This window comes from Lathamus discolor, chromosome 3, assembly GCF_037157495.1.
Source record: "Lathamus discolor isolate bLatDis1 chromosome 3, bLatDis1.hap1, whole genome shotgun sequence".
Taxonomy (NCBI): Eukaryota; Metazoa; Chordata; class Aves; order Psittaciformes; family Psittacidae; genus Lathamus; species Lathamus discolor.
Window position 1 is genome coordinate 107,746,655 of NC_088886.1, and position 17,787 is coordinate 107,764,441.

General features: G+C 39.2%; 1 long non-coding RNA gene across 1 annotated transcript in view; it reads left to right on the forward strand.

Annotated features, from left to right (window-relative positions):
• The window catches only part of LOC136010237 (uncharacterized), a 180,358-nt gene that overhangs the window by 80,101 nt on the left and 82,470 nt on the right, over nucleotides 1-17,787 (forward strand). Inside the window, exon 3 of the long non-coding RNA XR_010610801.1 lies at nucleotides 17,171-17,256. This is a non-coding gene — a long non-coding RNA (uncharacterized LOC136010237). The remainder of the gene's footprint in view (nucleotides 1-17,170; nucleotides 17,257-17,787) is intronic.

Below are 17,787 nucleotides of genomic sequence, written 5' to 3' on the forward strand. Positions count from 1 at the left end.
AAACTCCATATTTCAAGAGTCCAAGTGCATTTCCTTAATTTTTGTCCTTTTTTTGTCTTATCTTCCCTGTCAGATGCAGCTTTCCTGTGGCTGTCAGTGAGAGTTTAGGTGGCTTCTTTGCTCTGGTTAAACTGAAAGTGATGCTGAATGTCAGATACTATTTATCCCCAAAGGGAAAATAGAGAGTCTTCCTAGCAAATCCAATTTTTCTTCTACGTGTCATTTCAGAGAATCTCTGCAGTGAACCAGTGTTTCATAACACACTATTGATTTATTGTTCACATGCCACAAATCTTCCACAAGGAGGTCAAATGATAGAATTTATGGAGAATTTATGGCTTAGAATGAGGGAGCAGATAGATATATGTCTAAAAGCTTTGGCAGTTAAGTTATAGGATTTTTTTTCTGTTGAATGTGGAAAAGTGATATTTCATAAGGTACATTTGGGCTTACGTCCTGTACTCTCATCTGTTGTTTTCCCCGTTAAAAATCTGACAATGTACTAACTGCTGAATGTAATGTACGCAGAGATGCTTCTGATCAGTGTGTAGCATTTGACTTGCACAACAGCAACAAGACCAGTTGTAAGTTTGGGCTGGAACATTACTTCTTCTGTAAGAATGGCATTAAATTATCCATTGCTTACACTTAGCCTTTTGAAATCTGTCATCATTAATTAAGCTCTCAGACTTGGGCATTGTAAATATGCAAGTACAAACACGTTTTTGGCAGTTTTGTGATGTCATCCATGAGATAACGTAAAGGGTCTAGGTCATTAGATAGCAATTTTCATAGCAAGATGGTCAGACAATAAAACCTGCCGACTTAATTTTCAGATACATCTTATACAAGATACACCTTAAAAAAACAAACAAACAAAAAAAAAACAACGGCCCTCTCCAGTAATTAGGATACAGATGATAAAATTCAGGTCAATCAAAGCCCTGTAAAAGGCTAAAATGGAAAGAGATAATTACTTGGGCTCAGCAGTATCACATGCACTCTTCATGACTGCCCTGGAGAGCTTCCTTGGTTATATCTGGTTGTCAAGAAGACAAGCTTTCCTGCTCTTACCCCCTGGGATATCTGCTCTCAAACCAGTGTCTACAGAGGCACAGTCCTTTGTACCTTGAAGCAATATGACAGGGAGCTGGGGGCTTGCAAGTTTGCTCTGGGAGCACAGGTTTAAAGGCTGCTTCCCTGAATTGACTTGTGGCTGCAGCAGTGATTGCAGTTTCCAAGGACTGAAGGGTACCTTTACAGCAATGTCCTGTCAATAACTAAATAAGTCATAAAAGAAAGTGTTGATATGTTGCTGGATTACTTTGTATCTGTTGTTACTATTAGGACAGCACTATGTGGAGGAGGAGGAGGACTCCAGAAGGAAGAGGCCTAAGGTTATAAATGTTGCTGCCACTGTACCAGAGGTGACTTTCATGGAAAAGTGGCAAGAGCAGTCTGGGAGAGGAGCTGGTATTCAAGGTCTTGGTTGAAGTTAAAAGCCTATTTGCAGTGCTAAAATCTGAGTGTCCACAGAGCCTATTGTACAAGCATGCTGTCAGAAACTCAGAACATTAAGTACATATCATGTGTGCTTTTTTTGGTTATTTCTCCCCTAGTATTATCAGGGTTCTTAACAGTTTTTTCCCTCTGATGTTAAATTTACTGCTTAGTGATATGGTGTGACAGATTCTATTTCTGGTTTTGCTGATGCATTTGAAGGACCCAAAGAAGTCCCTGAAGATTTCCCTAGAGATCTGTTGATATTGCCAGAAATAGCAGAACCCCTGTCCTCATGTGTCTCCATAGTTAACTTGTAAGATGGCATTAATGTTCAAGTCCAGTGGTCTATGATAACTTTAAAATGACTGTTTTCTTGCCTCTAAAGAGCAGCATATTGCCTAACCTTTATGTGAGATCTTTGGTGTTAAGTTTTCATATCATAGAAAAGTATAGAAAATTTTCTGGGAATACTTAGTTACTTGTGAGTGAGGAAAAGCTAGTCTGGCAGTTGAGCAGACCAAGCTGCTCTTTGTAATGAGTCCTGTAGGAAGATAGTCAGACTGTGCTGGGAGAGTGTTTTCTGAGCTAGTGCGCCACTAGTGAGTAGGAGTCAAAATTCAAATACTCTAGAGCTGATGAGCCTTTCCTTTGAACTAAATAACCTGTCCATTTTAGGGGGATGGGGCGGGAAATGCAGAATAAATGGCTCTAGAGAGGTGCTGCTCCCTTATCTTTGGAGATTACTAATAATATTCTGGTTGGAGAAAAAAAAAAGCCTAAGGCATATAAGCATTTAAATCTGATGCCAAAATAGATATATTAACACTTTTTAATGAAACACATTTAGCAAATTTACAGAGCATTTTATCAGGGATAAACAAAAACAAGAAATGGAAGGGAGTAAGTGCTGCAGTATATTGCTTTTTTTAACCCAATGCCAATAAGGGGAAGTTCAGATTCAACATAACAGATGAGTGAAGAGCGGAAGCAAGCTGAAATATGAATAGTGGAGTGTCAGATGAAAAAAAATATTGCAGAAGAAACTCCTTCCTACTGAGAATTGCAGCAAATGCTCTGCTTTGAAATAGAGCAACTTTATGCTGGCTAACTCAATACAGATCAGTTTAAATGATACTCTCCTTTGTAATAATGCTGGGTGTAGATAAGGAAAAAAGTTTAAGAGCGTCCCTGTGTGGATGCCTGTTCCAGAGTAGCTTGGTGTTTTCAGTTGAGCAAGTACAATAAGGTCTATAAATAGGAAAAATAGTCGGTCGCGCTTCAACCATTCTGCCTGGAAAAGTTTTCAAGCTCAGTGACAGTGATGTAGTCTGAATGCTGAGTTAATTGGTAACTTGTCTCTTTCTTGTTCAAAGCAAGCAGAAAATAAAATCTGTCTAACTTCATAATTAAAAGAAAAAAAGCCAGTTAATGACCTGTTTCTGGCACTGGAGAGAGATGTGTAACTGATGCTGAATATTCAGTATGCAAAATCTACATGATATATAAGAGCCAAACTTCCTGAAGAAGGAGGAAAAAAAACCTCTTTAGAAAAAGAACTATTATAGATTTCTATACTTTCTGCCATCTTATAATAAGATTTTATTAAAAATATTCAGGTTTAGAAAACACTTGTTAGCAATTTGACCATGTAGAAAAGGATATATACATCAGGGTGTTTGGCTAAAAAATTTCTAGTTTTGTACCACTGTCAGTTTCAAAGTGTGTTTTAGAATAAGCTTACAAATATATGTTGAATATGCTTGTGGCTGAATATGGAAAGAATTCAGGTATGTCATAACATAGCAAGTAGCATAAACTGTAGCAAATTTACTGTGTAAGATGTACAGACAACTAAGCTCGGCTAGTTGGAAGATAGGCAGTCAAGTAATTATAAATGTAAAAATGCTGTGTGACAATTTAATCCATCTAAGAAAAGCAAATCAGAATTAACTTTTTTCACTGCAGTATGTTGTAGCACACCTCCATTTTTAAAATTATGGTTTTTTATCTCAGGTTAGAAGGTATGTTGTGATACCTGTGGAATTCAGCATGTTTAGATTGTATCTGGGATTATTCAAAGGCCAAAAAGGTACAGAATCACAGAATCACAGAATCCCAAGGGTTGGAAGGGACCTAAAAAGATCATCTAGTCCAACCCCCCTGCAAGAGCAGGGTAACCTACAGTACATCACACAGGAACTTGTCCAGGCGGGCCTTGAATATCTCCAGTGTAGGAGACTCCACAACCCCCCTGGGCAACCTGTTCCAGTGCTCTGTCACTCTTACAGTAAAGAAGTTCTTCCTGATGTTAACGTGGAACTTCCTATGTTCCAGTTTACACCCATTGCCCCTTGTCCTATCACTGGATATCACTGAAAAAAGCCTAGCTCCATCATCCTGACACCTACCCTTTACATATTTGTAAACATTGATGAGGTCACCCCTCAGTCTCCTCTTCTCCAAGCTAAAGAGACCCAGCTCCCTCAGCCTCTCCTCATAAGGGAGATGTTCCACTCCCTTAATCATCTTTGTGGCTCTGCGCTGGACTCCTTCAAGCAATTCCCTGTCCTTCTTGAACAGAGGGGCCCAGAACTGGACACAACATTCCAGATGCGGCCTCACCAAGGCTGAGTAGAGGGGGAGGAGAACCTCTCTTGACCTACTAACCACTCCCTTTCTAATGCACCCTAAGATGCCATTTGCCAGTCCAGTAGTTAATGAAATAAATAATTTGGAGGTAAATTTAGGGCCATGTTAGGCATATCTTCTTAGAAGACGAATTTTGCAATGCATTTCTCTTAAAGGCAGACACTGCAAAGCAAGAAAGTGAAACAGATGTGGAAACACTGGCAAATGAACAAGCAAGATTTTTCATCTATTGAATATATTGGAACCCCAAAGGTCTTTTTTTGCTCGTAGGCTATAAAATGGGTTGAATCTTGGTATTGCTTCCTTTGTGTTGAGGGTAGGAGGGGAGAATGCTGCTTAGTCTTTTTTGGTGTGTTTTTTTTTTTTTTATATACATATATTAAATCCTGGTGTATAATTTAAAATTAACCTCTTTTTATGATCTGGAAGCCCTGACAAAGTGGCTGAAGTTAAAATTGGCATTAAGCACCATACAATGCCTTTTGTCAACTTAGCTCCATGCTGTTGGTGTATTTTGGATCTACTGGTGTTGTGAAGAAGATTTGGCTTCTCTGAGTATCACTGGGCTTCCAACGCTCTCCACATCTTGCATGCAATTGCTGCCTGCAGTGCTGCTAATGACTCAAGCTGCTGGCCCTGCAGATGTGTTTTGTGTCCAGCTGATAGTCAGATCTGTTATGTTTTATGTCTCTCTCAACAGCAGGGTTTGAGCCAAAGAGACAGCTGAGAGTTTTACTGAATGGGGCAGCCAGAGGTTTGCTCAGAAGAAGGTCATGTTAGTCATGATATCCTCCTGCCCTTGTACCATGTTGAAGCTGAAGTCAAGGTGGCTTTTGTCTGTGAAATGTTAGGATCCTGGTAGCTCTAGGTGGGGCGGTGGGAGGCAGGGGAACTGCACACAGTTTCCAAAAGTGTGTGTAAGTAGGACAGAGTTTGCCAAGAAAAGTGTGATTTGAACATGGGAGTAACCTAGCCTGTACTGTGGGTGTCCTGTGCTTCATTCCTATTTCACCGAAAGGAGAAAATCATTTTCACCCTTGTCAGGGAATGCTTTGTGGATGTACTTACTGACATTTTCATTTTCTGTTGAAGCATGGTATGTATAAGTGTCCTCCAAATGCCTTATGAGTAGGCTTTGCTGCTTCTTTTGCCCCCATCAAGTATTTTACGTATAAAAGTGTACAGAGGGTGTGTATAAATCAGCATTATAAATATATTTATTCTGTAAATATACTTACATTATATACCCTTGTAAAACAATTTATAATAAGGCACCCCAAAATCTGTCTCTTTACACCATTTTTGGTGTAAATTTTAATCCAAGGAATTGGAAATGGGGATGGGCATAAGTTTAGCTAGTAAGTAAAAGTATGAATATTTCTCTTTCTGAAAAAGAATGAACTTAAAGAGATCATAGTGCCAGTAGAATTGAATTCCAGTAGTGCCTTAATGCATTGCCATTTTAGGAAACTCTATTTAAACAAGAACACACTAATGTCTTCATCTGATTACGGTGCAAGCAAAGTAACTTCATACTCCAGGTGCAATGAGAGGGGCTATAAATCAGCTTGTCCCAGTGTCCTGCTTTACACTGAGAAAAATATAAACATATGATATCTAGTCTAAACAAAAAGTTTTGTTAAATCTTGTGGTCTGTCTCTTATACTGTTCCTTGCACTCCCGCTGACGCGATCAGTGGGATGTTGACTTGCTGTAATATTTCCTATGTCCTTAAGCCAGTCTGTGAAGCTCTGAGACTGAAATGGTGGCAACTGCAGCAGCTTTAGCGCTATTCAATGAAAGGTTTCACACATGAGAAAGAAGCTTTTGGAAAGCTTGGATAATCTGAAATTAACCACAACAATATCTGGAGAACCTCAAATCTAATTTCTGTAATGTATTCAATGTACCATGAAGCAGAATGGAAGCCAGCCACTTGAATGCACAGCTGAGCCAGTTTGAGGATATGTGAAAGACTGGAAGTATAAAGGTTTGGATAATGCAGGATGACATAAGCCCAGAAAAGGAGCTGAGCTCAATTGATCTTGACATGGTTGGAGCTGGTTGTCATTTTTGGCTTGCTGGGGAACTGCGAAGTACAAAACCATAAGTCAAGAGCCTATCTAAAGTACCAGAGAAGATTATTATTTTTATATTTCTATTTTTGGGTAACTATAATGACAGAATTCCTGGATAAATAAGTGGTAATCTGCACAGATTGGATAGACTTCAGGCCAGGAAGAGTATTGGCACCCCAAAAGCTGTGGCATTTCTCAGTGGAGTTTAAAACTCTCCTTGCATGAGAAGAACAAAAACTTCGACTAGAAACAAAGTAAGTAGTTGATCTGTACGTAGTTGGGTATTTGCTATGATTGATGAGAGGGAAGGCATCTGTTTGGGCTGGTGACACTACTGAATAGTTTTAAAAGGTTGTAAATATCAATGTGCTCTCCTAAATCAACTTGGGTAGCACAAGGAGGAAAAGGGCTTCAACTGCAGTGACAGAAGTTCTGGCTAGGTATTGGCAAAACCTTTTTGTCTGTATGGGAAACTGGGCAGTAGAATACATTGATATGAATAAATGTGGCATTTCTATCTTTGAGGATAAATTAGATGAACATCTTTCATGGACAACAAATACTGTCAATCCTGTACCACTAGGGGATTATGGCAGACTTGGTGATCATCTGTAGTTTTTTTTACAGTTTTTTACAGTCCTATGTCTGTATGATGCTTAAATCTAAGTTTGTAGTCCTTCTAGTCTCCTGGCAAGGGGTACAGATCTAAGTAGTCCCAAATGATTGGTAAAAGGTGTATTTCTGATGCTTGGCAAAGTTGGGTTTACAAATAAGCTGGTATGTGACAAATCTGGGAGTGGCAGTAAGAGTTGAACAAATTAGTGGTTTGGACGTTGGCTTAGCTCCTGCTGAATGCTTCCACCCACCCTCTGAACTATGGCTGTTCCCAAGGCAATACAAATCTGCTGAACCTCAGAGCTCTCTCTCTGGGACAAGCTTGGTTACTAGTTGTTGTTAAACACATCTGAATATGGAATGGGAGGGTGAGTGCCTGGGATTCCTTTCTGGGGCAGAAAGCTGGCCTGCGTAATCCCTTCAAGAAATTTCCAGCTGAAGTCCACTCAGGAGGTGTAGTTGTGTGCTGGTCCCTCATTCCTCTTGCAGATTTTCTGCTAATCTGTTTCTTACTCAGCATGGTATCAAGCCACCAGATTATATACTGATGTATAAACTGATGAGATCTTCAACTTCTTTGTCTAGGAAATGGATTGTCACATCTTATGAGAAACCATTAGTGTGAGCACAACTTTGAGTTGTACAGCTCTAGAAACGTAAGATTAAAACTACATATATAAAAAAGTATTAGTCTTTCAGAATATCTGTGTTCTTGTGAAGTTCCTCAGTAAAAACTTGAAATCAGAATTAATCACAAAAATATATATATATATATATTTTTTAAATCTAGCTAGCTGTAATTAGCAGTAGATTCATCCTTACAGATTGCTATCCTGTCAAAGGCAGGTGGAAACTCACATTTCACATGTGGAAACTCAGATTTTCCCGAGAGAAACGAGAAACCTTTAAGTGCATTTTGCGCTGTCAGATACTTATTTCTCTTTTCTTGCCAACACCCCCCCTTTTTCTTCTTTTTTAATTCCATGGAAAAAATAACAACAGAACCTCTTCAGTTTTTCTCAGAATATTCCCTTCATATGTACTTTTTTTCCTGCTTCTGGGTGACAGTGAATTGCATAGCATCCTAATAACATGGTAGTGTAATAATACAGTAATTTTTTTTTTTTTAATGAAAGATGACATTTATTGGAATTAGATCCTTTTAACTATCAGTTTTTTGTCCCCTATAATAATTCTTTCATCTTGTGTGTTGTTATTTAATTACAGTGAATAAACCCAAATACTGATGATGGGCTTTTTTGAACACCTGTGCAAACTAAATTAGTAGAACTTCTGGTGGTTCTCCAATATTACTGCCATGCTAAGGTCACCGCTATCTTATGGATATAAGGTCACAATATCCTATATAGGTATTCTCAAAGGTTTCCTCATTGTGGTTTGCACAGAGTAGTTGCCCTGTATCCTTGTAACACTAACCACAAAGCCCTAGAGATGTTTCTGGAAGATTTTATGAATCTTCTGTACTTTCTTTCTTGAGTTTGAGTTGACTTTCTCTGGATTTCTTCTTCTGGTAGAAATGAGTATATCTCTACATCTTAGTTTGTTTGTTTTTGTGCATAGTCTTACTGAAACATGTACCCAAATGCATTGTTGATTTAGGGCTTCATGCAGTTCTGCAGCTCTTGGCTTGCTTTTCTGTCCATTAATAATTCACAGGAAATCTGCGCATTTTCCGAAATCACAAACTCCACTCCGCCATGGAAAACGTGATGGAAGAAGGTTAAAAATGAATATCTCCATCATCCTCAAAGTAAACACACTAGGCAAATGTATCAAGCTGTTTTGTGCCAGCACAGGGAAGTGAAAGAGGAGTTGCATGTCCCTGTGTGATAAAAGTGCCAGGAGATGGCAGAGCTTGGAAGACAGCAGAGATTTTCAGAAGGCACCCCAGTGGACTTAGCACCCCTAATTTCAGCCACTGGAAGTGTGATGAAGTTTTCCTCTAAAATAGCTGGACAAGGGTTAGCAGCACCAGAAGGAGCTGATCTAATCTTGAACACCTGTGCTGATGGGTGGTAGTCTGGCATTCATGTTTTGCTAAACTTTATGTAGTATCTTAAATCTTTTTTGAATGGTGCAAGTAAGTCACAAGGTTTCCCAGTTAAAAATGAGTTGTGACTGACCTCAGATTCTCCAATGGCATCACAGTGGGCAGAAGAACCAAAATCAATAGAAACTTAACAGCTCTAGCAAAGATGGCACCTATAGGATACAGGTGCTTATAGAAATAATAAAGAATTTTACTTTTAAAGCTATTTTTAAAGGCTACTATAACAGAAGAAATGACACCATGTTTGAAGTTCTGTGGGCTGTGATGGAACCAGTGGGCCTAATGCACTAGGCTGGGGCTGTCTCCTGCACCTTCTCTGCCCCTTGTGGCACTGTGACACAAAACAGTGAAGGGATATGTGGAGGACTTGTGGCAAGAGGTCACGTCATAGATTAAATTAAACAGTTATTAATAATGTATTCTGCTTTTTCAGCAGATTTTTGTCCTTTTTGGAAAATGGAGCTGCCGATGAATTATTTTGTGGTTTTTATCATTGCTTTTGTTAGATGTTTCAGGCTGAATTCAAAGCCAACCCTTTTAATAGGTGAAATGCAGTGGAATATATGACAGGAATGGCAAAGTTAGAAAGTGCATCAGAATCCATGTAATTTAAACCGCTGCTCATAGCACGAAAGGACAAAGTGCACCAAAAAGAAATTGCTTAATTTGTCACAGGGAAATATATGTATCAAAGGCTCTTTATTTAAGAGACCATCTCAGTACTGTGCAACAAAGTGTTTCACAGGCTGTCAATAAGACATTGCCTGCAGACTTGCTTAGGATTCAAAAGAAAGCAATATTTTTAGTGAGACAATTATCCAGCTGTAAAAAGGCGGTTTCATTCTGTGTCTTTGAGGAGCTGACGGTATCTTGCTTCTTGTATTTGTCTTACGTTTGGACAGATCATATTATTTTTTATTAGAATTTGTGGGAGGAAAAAAGAGATGGAAATGAAATCCCTTGTGAAATTGCTTGAAATTGCCTTTCACTTGCCTGAATAAATTTGTTATTGATTTTTCCCCTTTATAAGAATGAAAGGTTAATGAAAACAATCACATTGCCGTCATCGCAAGGTAGAGATTATGTAATTCATACAAGGCTTGGTTTTTTTTTGGGTTTGTTTTCTTTTTGTTGTTGTTTTTTGTTTGTTTTTTTTTTTTTTTTTACCTAACGAAAATGTTAGTGTTTAGGTGTTTAGGTGTTAGCCTTATGGAAGATTAGCTGCTGTGATGGGAAATGAGTTATGCTACAGTATCTTCAAGAGCTGTCATACAGTGTATGACAGATGAATAACTCCAGCCTTTTTATGTTTTACTCTGTAGTTATTTGAGATGGGTACTATTATAACTGGGATCTGTACTCCCCAGATCTGCAGAGAACGTTTTATTTCTCATGACTATCCATAGAATAAGGAAGATACAGTTTTTGTACAGGAGGCTATAGAGTGCAGCGTGCCTGATTGCTGGTAGAGTGTCAGCTGTACTGGAGAGTGACATGGTATCTCTAGGAGCTATTGAAGGTGTGAGTTCAAAAGCAAAGCTGTCTACCCCCGTTGAAAAAAAAAATAAAAAATAAAATGATGACAACTCCTTCCAGAGCTTGTCTGAGCTTTTGACAAACCAAATGGGGAAGAACTGCAAGTCCTTGCTTGGATGTCAGGAAAGCCATACGGAACAGCAAGACTATAATTTCAGTGAGGAGTGTGTGACTATGGGAGCCCAAGGTCTTCATGACAGTCTCCTAAATGACATTCAAGAGGGACTGGAGTGACCCATTCCTACTGTACCCTTTCTCCTCCTTGAACCCTCGCAGGGCTTCTGCAGCCTGGCCTGTTATATAACTGAGGCATAACACTGTTGTCTTAAGGGTGCATTCCTGCAGAAATGTGCTTTCCAACCAATTTTACCTTTTCATTGCTTCAGGACCCAGGCTTTCTCTGTAGTAACTGAATTAAGGCACTCCTAGTAGGGCCAACCCTGCAGAGCTGCATCTCAGCATACCCTGGTAATTCTCTGTGAGCACATCTCTCCTGTGTTGAATGCACAGGTCATACTTCCATGCATAAAATGAGCATTGCTTGTCAAAAAAGGTTGGTAGCAGTGCTGCTTGTACGGTGTGCAAGGCAAAATTCACCCCAGTGTCCTTTCCATGGCCCTGACTCCTTGCTTTCTGGTCTCCTTCACTTGCTCCTTCTCCTGCACCATATTAGGACAAAGACTGCCTCTGAAAATTTGGTGTTTAAGCGTAGCCCCAGATCTGAGCTATATTGAAGAGTACTGATTATTGTAAGCTGGCAGTTGTTTTCTCACTATGGTTACCCGTTTCTGGTGAAGTCTGGGTAGAAGGTGTCCTGTCCTGCTTCCTATACCACTAAATACTCCAACATGTAAGGGTGGTGCGCAGCAATGCCACCTACACTGTTGCTCCCTCCTGCCCACCCTTTGCTTCTGGAGTATTTCTGGTGCATCTCTTAAAATTGCCTATTCTGTCTGTTATTCATAACACCTACTTTAATTAAAATAAGTGTATTTCGTGCCAGCCAGCAAGGGAAATCTGGATCTTTCAGCTAGGTGCTGGCTTTGTAGGGGACAGCACTAACTTCTCTTGATATAGCATGGTGATAGGTAGGGCTTCTTATATACGTCTTTTATCATTGTCATAGCAACTTTTTAAGGTCTGAGCAGGTGGAGTGGGCTGACAGAGTGTGGAGCACTACCAGAGGTGGTACCAAAGAAGCTCCCCAAGTATTGGTACAGGTATTCAGACATTCATGGTCTGTATTGCTCTTCCAAGATCTGGCCTCTATTTTCTGCAGAAGACAGAGATACTGAGTCTCCTCAGAGGTGAATCCTCCGGTTCATATGATGCCTACTAGGGATGCCAGATAGAATGAGCAACACTCATTATGGCTCAATCTTAAACATTAAGTGGTTTCAAATGTACTTTTTTTGCTGCTCTTGGATGTTCTTGAGGAAAGGTTCACCTTGACCTTTAAGTCGGCCCCAGCTCTTCACTTTTATGTAGAGAGCAGCTATAAAGAGAGATCACTGAACTTTGAAGTCTGCTTTTCTTTCCTAGGCTGAGACCTGCTTAGACCCTGCTTTCTCCATTGAGTGTCTCTTATTAATGTTTGCATTGTTTCTGCCGCTCTGGCATCTCTGTGGACTTTGCCGTGCATTGCAAGCTTCTTATACCTCATAAAAATTCAACCAAAGTGATTCAATTCATTTGCTATTCACCAGCCATGTACTCCTTTTAAGGCCTGGGTGAGATAAAAATTCATCATAACACAGTCTTTGTGCAAAAGTGCATTTTTATTCAAAACATGCAGTTAAAGTTTTTTTTTTTTTTTTTATAAGCAGTTGCTACACTCACAGTTAATTTTAAGGTATATAATCCATAGTCCATGACTAAAGTTTGGGCTGGAAAGCAATGAACTGAAAGAAACAATGGCATTTCTACAGCAATGGTTGAAGTCTAATCACACCTCCCAAAGCAGACAATTTTTGACAGAATGGCAAGTTCATTTTCTTGGAAACACACAGTTGATAAATATAACATGTTGTTGGCAGGTGTAGTAATTTTTCGACTCCTAAAATCTTCAAAATTCAATACAGCCAAAAAGACTGTATGTCAGATGCAGGATTGGGATTCTTTATCAACCTCCAACTGTACCAAAAACCCATCCTGTGCAAGAACTTGGTTGTCAACAGTCCATAAGAGCAACAATGAAAAACAGGCTGCAAACTGATGTTTCTGTTCACATTCTTGTTCTGTTTTGCTGGCGATCTTAAGGGGCTTAGAAATGTCTGCTCAATTCTTGCTGCAGTATAGGCATGCAAGCCTCCACCAAGGTTCAAATGCTAAATGGCTAGGTGATATTATGCAAATTTCTGCAATGTCTTATCTATTGTTAGTTGTCCTACAGCTGTAAGTTTGTACATCAATGCCTGCATTTGAAGTTATATAACTCGTGAATTGCAGCTAAAGGTTGCTGGGCATTTAAACTAAGCTGTTAGCTAAGCTTAATGCTATCTTCCATACGAGCTAATGTGATGTTAAAGAAATGGTGTTGTTGATGGTGTGGTGTTTTTACCTTTAAAACAGCTCTTTGCTTGGCAAGGGACAGCACTGGAGGGACTCATAGTATGCTCTTCCTTCCAGTTTGGGATGGTAGGATTGAAACAAAGAAAGGGACTTTTTAATAAGCAGTTTGGGAAATTCACTGAACCTTCTGTTATTCTTGCTGTTTACTTCTTTTTTTGTCTAGGTACTTCTGAAATAAATCTCTGAAGTGAGGCAATTGCTGTGAATTTATTACTCCAATAGTTAAGTTTGGATTTTTGTGTTTTATCATACGAAGAACTTTGACTTTCAATGTGCAAAATTTAATGTATCTAATACATATAAGCCACTCTCCAGCCGCCTTATGTTAACTTGTATTTGCATCCTGTGTTCTGAAACGGAGGCCCATGAAGTACCCAGGAGATGGGTATAGCTCTGTCAGATATCCTTCCCTGTTCATTTTCATAAGATCTCAATCAATAGAGGACATCTGCAAAATTATTCTGGAGCCCTACTGGCTGATTTTGTGTTTCTTTCTCCTTTCTAAATTTGACCTTGCTGCTGGCTTAATCTCTTTGAATTTTAAGAGGGTGTTTTTAATTATTCTCTTTTTGTATTTTAAATAGATTAATTACTATGTAGCATGCAGAATACCTTCTTGGTATGAGAAGCTATTTCCACTTGTCTAATTCATTCTAATGCATATTAGAATTTACACTCTTGGGTCAGGAACAGCCTATACATTAATTGTATCAATGAATACTTAAAAAAATCTCATCTTTTCAATACAGCTTTAGGGCCAGGTGGCTTCTACAGCCTATGCTTGCTTGCAGTAGCTGTTGGATGAGTTCATCTGGACATGTGGTTACGCTCACTAAAGGGAACATATCAGGAACAGAGAACAAATTAAAAATGGGGGATGATCAGTGAGTCTTTAATATTACCCCTGACTACCATTTCTAGACATTAGGAAAAAAGTTTTGCCATTTCAGTCTCAGTTTTTAATGGCAAATTTCTAACCCTCTGCCAGTGCAGGGGGGTGCATTACCACTACTCACAGCCGCAGGAACCGTTGCTGTGCCTTGGAGATAAACTGCAGCAGTCTCCTGGTTTCAGGTTTCTCTGCTTTCTTTAAGCACCTTCAACTTCCTATTGGGATCCCACTGCATGCACCCACCTGAAGAAACAGGGTTTTTTGACTGGATGTATTAAACATTTTTCATTCCTGAGACACCAGAAAGAGAGTGAGATGTTGTTACTTTCATGACTCTTTTTCTGACTGGACCGAGAAAGATTTGAGTGTTTTTTGTCTTCATCTCTCTCCTACTTTGAAATGTCAGCTTTGCTGTCTAACACTAGAATTTCTTTAACCACTCTCTGTAAGTTCTCGCCTTCTTTGACTTACAATTCAGACACAGTTTGCCTTGAAAAGAATTTGGTAGTTCACTAAGGATTTAACTGGTTTTGAAACCAAGCAGCTTAAAAAATGAGAATATGCTTGCTTAGAGCCTCCCTAAGATTGAGTAATTCTCCAATAGCCATTCGTACCCTTTCATGCAGTCATGGTTCTTTGCAGTATGTGCCAATAGTTGGTGTTGGTGGTTAATGCTAGCAGTCACTATTTTTGGTGGGTGTTATTGGTTTAGGGCCATTTTCTTTGAGCATTATAATGTGAAAGGTTTGCTCTGGTTTTGAACTTTGAAGAAGACCTGTAACACCAGCATAGCCAATAGGTCCCTTGGTATCTTGTCAGGTTTTATTAACTGTGAGATGGAGCTGTTCTCTTGTATGCATAAGGGAGGCCTATGGCTGTTTCCAGCCATTGCTGAGATAACTGAGTCCATGCAACAGACACTTACAGACAGAACAGCATATGGATTACAGGCGTGACATCTAGCTTGTTTATATGTCAAAATGGACAGGCCTTAAAGATTGCCATAGCTGATTTGGGTTGGGCTTGTCTGAATTTTGGCCAAAGCCTTTTTAATTAAAATGATGTCAATTTTATAAAATCTGTCAATTTTTATAAAATTCTGGTCCTCGACCTGCTCATGGCTACATAGCCAAGCAATGAGATAACACTGGAAATACCAATAAATATAGACCTGGTAATACCCAAGGGTTTGTGAGAATATTGGTAGTACAATTTTATATATTGAGGGAAAAATGCAAATCATATAAACTCTGCAAACCAGTAGGATTTTAGGAAGGAATAAGAAGTATGAACAGGTATTTTTACATTAATGTGATATGTGGTAAAATTCACGTCTTCTAAAAACAAATCATCAAATGGGCTGAACTGTCTATCTAACCCAGATAACTCTTCCATATCATTATGGTTTTAGTGATTTTGTTGTTCTGTTCTTGACAAGGATAGCCTATAAATTCAGGAAATAGAAAGGAGTAGCTTGGTAAAAATGTGCTGAAGTATGAAAAATACTGTTCTTAAGCCTGTTAAAATAGAACCTTTCTGGTGATCTCAGCAGGGCCATTGTTTTTAAATATTTCCCCCCTAATGCTGTTTTTCTCTTTGCAGTCAGTGTTTTATAGCAGTTGTTTAAAAAATAAACTCAAGTCAAAATGCTGATGCAGTACGACTTGTAGCCTGGTGCAATGCCTATGCAGGGAGATTAAACTGGGGTATTCAATTAACCCTACAGCTATAATTTGAACCAGGACATACAGCAGGGGATGTACTTTATACATAACTTCTTATCTAATGCAAAACTCATGTACATATTCGTTAGCGGAAGTGGAAAGCAGAAGGTCCGTTTTGTTAACACTGCTAATCAGTTATTTAGGATTTGTGAAATGCAGAGTTGTGTGAATTGTTACCCATGCCAAATACTAATGCAAAGCCAGAAGCAGAGTTTCAGAATTGTAGAGAGAGCCATAAGTAGCTGTTCCTAAATTACAAATAACCTGGAGGAAAATAATCAAAGAACCATTTCTGTGCTTGAATCAGGTGCATGTGTTGTGTGCCTTGGGTCCAGGTTATCAAGGGGTGCAGCTGGGGCTCTGTAGTGTGGGTACGAAGTCTCTTTTTTTGGGTTTGTGAGAGCCTTTGGAGCTGCTTGTCCCTCTGTAGTGGGATGGTCAGATGAGCTTTTCTCACCCTTCCACTGTCGGTGAAAGCTGCTGCAGGTAGCAGGTAACTAGTGACTGCAGAGACCTGCAGCAGGGCTGCGCATAGTGAGTTTTGACTTGTGCAGGTATTGTATTTTAAGACAGCCATGGGAAAACATGGCGTTAGGAGGCTGTATGAAAACATGCCTCCGAAGGGCCATGACAGGCCCACAAGGGTATCACTGCTGTGGGTGTGTCCTATGGAGATAGCCCCACTGATTCCCAGCCTGGAAAGCAGCAGGATTCCTTTGTCTTTGCAGATACTGAGAAGTTTGTTTATTTTGAACTTCTGTCTTCTCCTCAGGCCGCTAGACACTGTCCACTTGAAGAGCACATTTTCCTTTCCAAGCACAGTCTTCAGGCTGTGATGTTTTCCTCTGTAGTTCTGCCTTTCATGTGACTTTTATTATTAATTGCTTTAACCCAAAGGTAGAAAAGAAAGGGTATAAAATCAGCAACGTGTTAAAGTATGAGAATGAAAAGTATAAAAGCATTCACAGGAGGGGAAGTGAACTACTGAACAAAAGGAAAAGTTGCATTTTTTTTTTTTTTTTATTTTTTTTTTCTTCCAAATGTCCTAAAAAAATAAATTAGCAAATACAAAGCTGTCTTGAGAGTTCCATCTGTAAATTTCAAATGGAAAGTGTGAGCTGCATTTCAGGCTGCAGGAAGCAAGATTTTTATGGCTGGTGATAGCAAAACCCCAGGTGGTGTCATCCTACCCTGAACGTCTCAGCAAATTCATCCCTATCTGACTTTTACTAAACCCACTCCAAGAGCATTTTTTGTATCGAGGTAGGTGTGAAATTTCCTATCTAGAGAAACTGAGACATGTCTAGCACAGTTCAGCCAGGAAGCATAGGGTCTTTACATTCACTAATTCCCATGGCTTTCTGAGGACATCTGGGTATGACAGAGGCGTGAAGAAGTGTTTGTGTTCGGCTTCTCTGTTTTGTTTTGCACCATTGCTTCCTGATCCTACAGCATCACAGCCTAATGATTTATCCAATGCACACATTCCATACCTCTTTTATTTATTTTATTTATCTTTTTTTTTTGACAGGGCTTCTGGTCTGAATTTGTTGGAGAAAGCGCGTGAATGCTTTATGCATATGGCAAAACTCTTGGTGAGAAAAAGAGTAACTGCAGGCAAGTGCTATTTAATTTTAAGGCCAGAAGGACCTCTGTCATCATCCACTGATATAATTTGTAGTGTCTTTTGGAGTCTTGGAAATTAACGGTGCATTGTAGCAACAGTTATTGCATTTTTGAACCTTGTTAGTCATGGGTAGATGTCGCACCTCATGCACATAGGAACAGTCTTGGTTAATAACATCCCTACACTTTTTTCTAATTCTGTTAGCTTTATTGAAATGCTTTTTATCTGAAATATTAAAATACATACTGGGTAGAAGTATGTTTCAAATCCACGTCACTCTAATTTGTATTGGAACACAGCTGCTAACAGAGCTGCCTCAGTGTCATAAATCATGACTTCTTCAGCTGAACCTTGTTTTGCTTTTGCTACTTCTGCAGTGATTCTGCAGTGGTTCAGACTCTTGTTTCACAGATTTAAATCTAGTGTTATAGATTTTGCTACCTAAACTTTCAAAAATCAAGGCTTTTTCTTTATTAGATTTTGTAGGAAGAGTGTCTTGAGTATTTCAAAAGTTGGGATGA